Source organism: Sinohyriopsis cumingii, chromosome 13 (assembly GCF_028554795.1).
Source record: "Sinohyriopsis cumingii isolate HCF-2022 chromosome 13, ASM2855479v2, whole genome shotgun sequence".
NCBI classification, from domain to species: Eukaryota; Metazoa; Mollusca; class Bivalvia; order Unionida; family Unionidae; genus Sinohyriopsis; species Sinohyriopsis cumingii.
This window is the reverse complement of record NC_142973.1, coordinates 16,924,107-16,932,946: the sequence shown is the minus strand read 5'-3', so window position 1 is coordinate 16,932,946 and position 8,840 is coordinate 16,924,107.

The window sequence follows — 8,840 nt, the reverse complement described above, 5'->3', positions numbered from 1 at the left end:
AAAGAGGTGGGAAGACAACATTAAGGAGTGGACAGGCATGAGATTTGGAGATTCTCAAATGCCAGTAGAGAACAAGAAAAGATGGAGAGAATTGGTTGTAAAGTCAACTGTGGTGCCCCAACGACCTCTTGGGTTACGGATTTGATGATGATGATGATGATGATGATGACACAAATTCTCAGTTAAAATCAGGGCACTTGAAGGTGTCGCTATATCATACATTGTCTTACTTGAAATTAATATCTTAATATTAAGGAATTATTAATCTTGATGATTTTTATGATAAAGATATACTATTTTTCCTATATTTTTGTTCTGAATTATTTGAAGGTTTCGAATCTATTTTAAGACTGAATAGTTTCCAAATGTTAAACGATCTATTTATCTGATATAGGATAATAATTTCGATGTCGCATGATCGCAAATCTCTACTACCATTTTCCTACTCATATTTACGATGCTGGATAAATATTAATTCGTGAACATCATTCATAACGTCTTTCATTTGAGAAAAAGGGAGTGATTTTCGGGAAAAATATATATTCACTTTTAACCAACCGCCACAGCTCACATTAATGATTAATGATACACGCGTAAAATATGAACCCTCCCTTGGAGAACTAGGATCTAGAGCCAAACATCAATTTCCTCTCGTAACACACAACAACGTGAACAAGTATTTTACCACGTTTTGAGTGATTTTGCAAAATGATGGAGGAGGAAAAACACTAGAATAATGGACGTACTGCCAGACAAATATATAGACATGGGGTCAGATGGCCAAATGGACAGATATTTTAAATAAACCAGACGCCTCCTCAGGAAGTAAATTATAATAAAGGAACTAGTAACTGTCTACTACAGTCGGATTCTGAGAAATAAGGTAGTTATTGACTATTTTCCCAAAGCTTTTGGCACGGTTTTTGTAAGAATGAAGAAAAAATGTCTAGTCGGTAGATAATTTACGTACACTCTCTGTCAAGCTTGATTGAAAATTTAACATAAAGGAAAATGTACAGTACTTATATTTGCTAAGTTTTTAATCCAATGGTTATTGGTAACGATTTTCCAGTACGATTTAAACCCAGTTGATATTGGTAAGGGATTTTCAATAAGTCTTAACCCATTTGATATTGGACAGGGGTTTCTACTAAGTTTTAAACCCAGTGGATCATAATGAGGGTTTTCCACTAAGATTTAAATCCCAGTGGTCCACAGTTGCCTATGTTCATACACGTAGACTGAAGTGATATGAAACAGTTGCCTATGTAAATACACGTAGACACAAGTGAGATGAAACAGTCGCCTGCAAATTACACGTAGACTGAAATGATATGAAACAGTCGCCTATGTAAATACACGTAGACGGAAGTAATCAGGAACAGTCGCCTATGTAAATACACGTAGACTGAAGTAATCAGGAACAGTCCCTATGTAAATACACGTAGACAGAAGTAATCAGGAACAGTCCCTATGTAAATACACGTAGACATAATTGATCTAAAACAGTCGCCTATATCAATTATCTTAGACTGAAGTGATATGAAACAGTCGCCTATGTAAATACACGTAGACTGAAGTAATCAGGAACAGTCGCCTATGTAAATACACATAGACTGAAGTAATCAGGAACAGTCCCTATGTAAATACACGTAGACTGAAGTAATCAGGAACAGTCCCTATGTAAATACACATAGACTGAAGTAATCAGGAACAGTCGCCTATGTAAATACACGTAGACTGAAGTAATCAGGAACAGTCGCCTATGTAAATACACGTAGACTGAAGTAATCAGGAACAGTCCCTATGTAAATACACGTAGACATAAATGATCTAAAACAGTCGCCTATGTAAATACACGTAGACTGAAGTAATCAGGAACAGTCGCCTATGTAAATACACGTAGACAGAAGTAATCAGGAACAGTCCCTATGTAAATACACGTAGACATAAATGATCTAAAACAGTCGCCTATATCAATTATCTTAGAATGAAGTGATATAAAACAGTTATCTATGTAAATACACGTAGACATAAGTGATCTAAAACAGTCGCCTATGTAAATACACGTAGACTGAAGTAATCAGGAACAGTCGCCTATGTAAATACACGTAGACTGAAGTAATCAGGAACAGTCCCTATGTAAATACACGTAGACAGAAGTAATCAGGAACAGTCCCTATGTAAATACACGTAGACGTAAATGATCTAAAACAGTCGCCTATATCAATTATCTTAGACTGAAGTGATATAAAACAGTTATCTATGTAAATACACGTAGACTGAAGTGATATGAAACAGTCGCCTATGTAAATACACGTAGACTGAAGTAATCAGGAACAGTCCCTATGTAAATACACGTAGACTGAAGTAATCAGGAACAGTCCCTATGTAAATACACATAGACTGAAGTAATCAGGAACAGTCGCCTATGTAAATACACGTAGACTGAAGTAATCAGGAACAGTCGCCTATGTAAATACACTTAGACTGAAGTGATATGAAACAGTCGCCTATGTAATTACACGTAAACATAAGTGATCTAAAACAGTAGTCTATATAAATTATCTTAGACTGAAGTGATATGAAAGTCACCTATGTAAATACATGTAGACTGAAGTGATATAAAACAGTCGCCTATGTACATTCATGTAGACTGAAGTGATATAAAACAGTCGCCTATGTACATTCATGTAGACTGAAGTGATATGAAACAGTCGCCTATGTAAATACATGTAGACTGAATTGATATAAAACAGTCACCTATGTACATTCATGTAGACTGAAGGGATCTAAAATAGTCGCCTACGTAAATACACTTAGACTGAAGTGATATGAAACAGTCGAATATGTAAATAATCTTAGACTGAAGCGATATGAAACAGTCACCTATGTAAATACACGTATACAGAAGCGATATGAAACAGTCACCCATGTAAATACACATAGAAACAGTCAACACAGATTGACAGTGTATATGGTGAATTAGGCAGAGCTACTCGTAGACTGCTTACACTCTCTAGAATGATTACATATTAGTGAAAAGAATTTAATTTCTAAAAGTAAGAGCTATACAAAAGTTGTTCATGATATTCTACGTGCAGAATTTATAGTAAAACCCCAATAAATATGTTATTGCTAGTAGCAGTTAAAGAGCATTTAGAACAACTTGGGTTTCATGAAGGTGTAGGAAATTTTAATGTGTTCCTACAAGTAGTAGAGTAACACGTTCGATCAAGTTTAAAATTCTGGGCTGAATCTTTTAGCAGAACGAGGCTAGTAGTATCATAAAAAAGGTGATATTTTTGTTATTGATCTCAGGCAAAACCTTCGAGCCCCGCGTGACTTTGTCCTCATATCACACGCGAGTGCATGCAAGCCACGCCCGAACCCCACCGGATAAAATTACTAAGAGGTGCAACCGCGAGAGGATAGTCATGTGGGGTAGAAAACTTTAACCTAGATCCGTAACCACACAAACCACTATTATCATATTACTTAACTCTGCGAGTATACCAAAACCTCGCAGTAAAGCATTTTGCGAGAGGAATTGATAGTATGTCAGTGCGTGCCCGCACTCTTAATATTCACCGTTGGTGTCAAGTGGGAACAAGCTTACTTTAGCGAAACGATACACACCCATCCGACGTTTCTTTCAACGAATCAGACTTGTTGTGTGTGCAAATTCTGGCCGTAGACATTTCGCATACTTATCGTGCCGGTGATTCTTTTGAACCGACATGTGTGCAACTCTTTTATCCTTCTTGATGATTTTGCTGGCGAGACCGCCCTGTGGTCTAACCACAACCGAATACATTTTGGGGCGCATTCACATATATACTTCGATTCGCTTTCCCGATCACTCCCCCTTGAACTTACCAATAACTTCTTCTTGTTGGTGTTACTGAATGGTGGATTGGATACCCGATGGTGTCAAATTCGTTTACGAAATATGGTTTGACCATGTCCGCATGCACATCATGGTGTGTAATGTGCATCACAACGAGTCGTTGTCTGTGCACGCCACATTTGTGTTTACACCGTACCGCGGTTTGATCTTATCATGATAAAACTCATGGATGAGCAGTCTGGATGTCAAATACTGGCATGCCGACAAAAACAATCCTTCTTCTGCTTCCGTTTTGTATTTTTACTGTGAAAATCAATGAGTACACTGTAGAATATCTTCCGGAACTGAAATGCTCGGCCGGTACTGAGCCTGCGAAGTTTATTATGCTCACACGGCTATGTATGCGGAGGTTCGCTATTGTTTTCCCGAACATAGTATTGTTCGTGAGTTAAAAGTAAAAGGTGTCTTTATCAAACAAGTTAATTGCGGGGGTACATAGGTCCGTATTCATTTGTATGTAAGGCCCCATCACTGCACTCTGGCGAAACTAGTGGACGTTGCATACACGTATATCCATTTGCAGATATAAATGCAAATTACGTAAATGCACTACATATTTATTCTTATTTCTCAGGTTCGGAATAAATTTCATGGATTCTGTAAACATGCGTCCAGAATTGTCAAATATTTTACACTGATAAAGGACGGCCACTCCTAGGGCACCGGCATCGCTTCCGGTGTCAGCGGATCAACTCACTCAAACCCACCAACAGGCATGGGGTACATCATTGCCCATCAATACAGGTTATTGCTACATAGGTATATGATGTAACATTTCGGAATGAATTGGACGTATCCGTCTGCAAGCGGATAGTTTCTGTGGGCGTATCTGTAGCTCGCCGTTGAAATCTCGAAGCCGATTCCTCTTTCAATTACTAAGTGCTGATCTTTGTATGTCACTCCAACCTGCTATAATTTAAATATAATGCCGGGACGCATATTGGAAAGAAGTTTCATCGCGTCTTTACCTATCTCGTATTAAAACCTGATAATTGCCCTATAATCTTGTAAATACCCATGGCGTTTATATGACTCAGACCAGGGAACGTGCATTTGTTGTGCTTATGCGGCAGCATCAGTGGCGGAAACACCCGAAATACGGCGGTGATACTCTTATTCATCGCCAACGACCTTGCTATTTCGGCCCGCCCGAACCATCTAGGAATCGTTATATAACACTGCGCTGCTATTTCGCGAAGTTGCTTCACAGACAACCATGTCGCCTCCGGAGAAAGTTCTATATAAAAAGTGTGCCGGCTTTCTTCATTCAGCTTAGTATTTGTATCCCACGCTCTCGCTCGAGTTGCTTGAGCTAGTTTACAATCGGCATGTTGGTATATAAGGGAAATTCTTTGTATAAGCCATTCTTTTGTAGTATTGTTTATGCTTTCCAATAGTTTCAGTCCCGAGATCAAGCATCCGCTAATCTAAATAGGCATTACTTATAATATTAAGCGTGCTTTTCAAATGATAATGAAAAATCAACAAGCGCAGGTGGCGTTGGTAAATTCTCAAGATTTCCACATATTTTCCCGTTCAACCCCGTTTGCAACGGTGGTTGTCGACAACCTCTGTGAGTTATACAACCAACAACTTCAAGCGGTCGTGAAAGCCCGTACGAGTCTGAATAGATGTTGAGGCGTTACCTCATATGAAACCCAACGAGTCTCAGGTCCTGATGATAACTCCAGGTTAATGAAGCTGGTTTTCCTTGTGCGGAGAATCATCGATGCAAGTTCATTCCACATAAAAATACATCCGAATCGTTTGACCGACTTTATTGTAGCAATTAAATACCAATTGGTCAACGGAGTGACTATTTGCCATTCGCTGCGGGATAGAGAACTTTTTATTCTTCTCTTTTTTAAATCTTCGTTTACGAGATTATATGCATCCTTCAACCACCTTTTTAGAGTCATCCAGTATGTGGTTCCTCCCGAAATGCGACTGCTAACAATCCTTTAATGGCAGCAAGGAATGAAAATCTTCAATTAATTTATTTCAGCTGCGTCACCTATCACTTAGATATATTTAATTCTTTTTGTAGGCTGCATTACAACTGATTAAGTTGTACTTTGGTCAACAACGAAGAGTCAAATCCATTTAATTCTGTCAGAGAAAGCTTCAGTTTCATAGAGCGCTTTTCATTTTCTATCTCTGCTTTGGACTAAGGCTAACTTAACTTCGTGATAAAATATTATTATTTGAAGACACAACAGGTTTAATTATTATGCTATACGTTTTCCACAGGTATAAATAATGCTCACTCGACCACCTGCGCCCTCCGCCTCCAGTAACATAGTCTCGTTGGAGAGAATCATAGCAAAACATCTGTAACTGCTGGTGGAAACCACAATTAAACGTGCGTGAAAGTAAACAAAATGACCACAGATTTCCTGAACAACTCTAGGTGTTCCAGTGTAAAGCGTACGAAATCTTGCTGGGACATCTGCATACACGTTTCAGCGTTTTGATGACGGTGTACGTACAATCATATGTTGAGACATGCACGTGCGACTTGACTGTCTGTTAAGTTAGTCAAATGTTTTTCAGAGGGTTATTTTGATGGCCGTTTAACCGCAAAAAAAAACTTCAGACGCTATTAAATAGTGAAATTGTTTGATGTCTATGACGCAGTATTGCTCGTTTATATTTGTTTTGGGCAATCTATATTTAGGAAAAAACCGTCGCGAAATGACTATCTTCTTAAGAGCTTTGTAGATGTCAAAATTTCTTAGCGGCGTTGTGTTCCAGAATACTGACATTCTCGCGCTCGCTTACTTTGCAACCGCCTTGTCCAAAACAAGATTGTTAAGAAGTAAGGTCAGCAACAAAGGTACGGAACCAACAGCATATAGTGGAAGCACTGATAGGACTCCACCTTCCTTCTTTAATTGCGCTGCAGACTAAGCATTTTCTGCCGCGTTTTTATTGTGCACCCTGTCATGCTGCCACCTTGTCAACTTGAGCTGGTCGCCACCAGAAGATAATTGTTTTAGATGCCTGCTTTATCGACAACCGGCAACCGCAAGATACCGCAAGAGCGATCTTATTATGTTGTCGTTATCTTTTGTGTAACGAAATATATTTCTCCTCTTACTGCTGCCATTCCTAATGAAGCGAGAACTGATAATATGTTTGGCATTCACGCTACAAGAAGTGATAATATCGCTGATAAAGCGCCAACAATGCGAGATATTTGTTTGGCATACAGCTTGATGTTTATACTGTAATAGAACATTGCACGAAATTACTATCTGAACGATGTGCCCGTGAATGCGAGAACATGATAACCTTGATGCAGTTGGCTATAATGATATAACTACTTCTTTATGTGCGCTGCTCAATCGGCTGCTGTTATGATGGAGTCAGAGCGATCTTAACTAAAGTATAAATTTCTGTAGTAATTGTTATAACCACCATCTTACAGCTAAGAACATTAAGAGTGAGAAATCCGTCAGCAGTGATCACAGCAAGAATATGATACTGGATCGAGTTGGATGGTCCACTTGACTTCAATATACTCCATACAATCTTACGTTCTCTATGGTTAGAAACACCAAAGTCAAAAACGGTGTACAGGTTTTCAAAGTGTTCGAAGGTATCTGTGTTCCGCATCAACATCTTGATATTTTTGCATAGCTTCCCGAAGCATAAAGTACGCTCAAGAATAATGCTTATGGGTTCTCTAAATCCACATTCAAGTTTTAGTTCAAGATATTCCCTGCTATTCTTTCGATCAGCATTGCGAGTCAGTCTCATGTTGTCATATACCTGTGTACTTTCACTTTCCTTCTGGCTTGTTGCAAAGCTTCTGCTTTAGTCATAGCTTATCGAAATCAGATTTATGATGGTGCTGGCAGCAGGCCGATAGTTTTTAATGTCCTCAACTGTCTGACTATTATGTTGATGTTGCGCCATTCGAAACATGCTACAGCCATAATTTGTTAGCGCTATTTGTATGTCAGCAGCATATTTTGCAGGCGGAGAAGCATTAATTTGGAACAATCCTTTGACTTCGAGAAGCGTTTTGTGTGGCAGCAAGTAAACGTCTGCATCAATTTTATGAATCCTTGTAACAGTCCTTTTTTTCAACGATTGGTGCGTCTTCAAAAGTTTTAAAGAATTCTGGTGCAACCGTGACAACAAGTTTATCCAGCCTTGGAACACAGAACTTTTATTCAGATCAGATCCTGCCAAAATAGCTGACACTATTGCTCTCGTGGCTTTTCAGATGCACTTAAAGAGTACTCATAATTTCTTCACCGCGCTTGAAAATGTTTTTGCGGTGCTAGTTTTCACACGTTCCGTATGTTTTGTTGGCCTAATTTCCTTATTTATTCTTCTGGCGGGCTCCAATAGATTCCCTGTCGCAAAGGATTGTCGTAGTACAGAGGGCTGCGGTGTTGGGGTGCATTGCAGTGGTACAGCAGGCACAGGATCTCCCCTGAGGTTGTCAGACACCTTTTGTTCAACGGCTCTTTCTATTACTGAAGCTACATTTTATGCAGCATCAAGGGCAAGTAACTCGATTGACTATATCTGGTGCTGTCTTTAAAATCTTTAAGAACAGCATTGACAGGAACCCTTCTATTATCTTTTTGTGCTAAATTTGTCTGGGCTTCATTTATACAACCTGGTTACATATTTTGGCAAGCGCTTGCACATGCAAGTAAAATGTCACTTACTCATTCGTAAGGTTGATATCCTTTCCTAAGTTCTTGGTTCGTTTTGGATATCATCATTTCTGGTACGGTAATAGACATTGTTGATCGGATAATTAATAGATGAGTGGCAACGGCTTTACTGTCATACATTTTCCTTGTACCAAATCCTGCATTCTACTTTATTAAGCACGTTGTTTTAAGCAAAATGTAATCTGCTTTATTAAGCTTTTTATTCAAGCGTGTGATCTAGTATTTCAGTGATG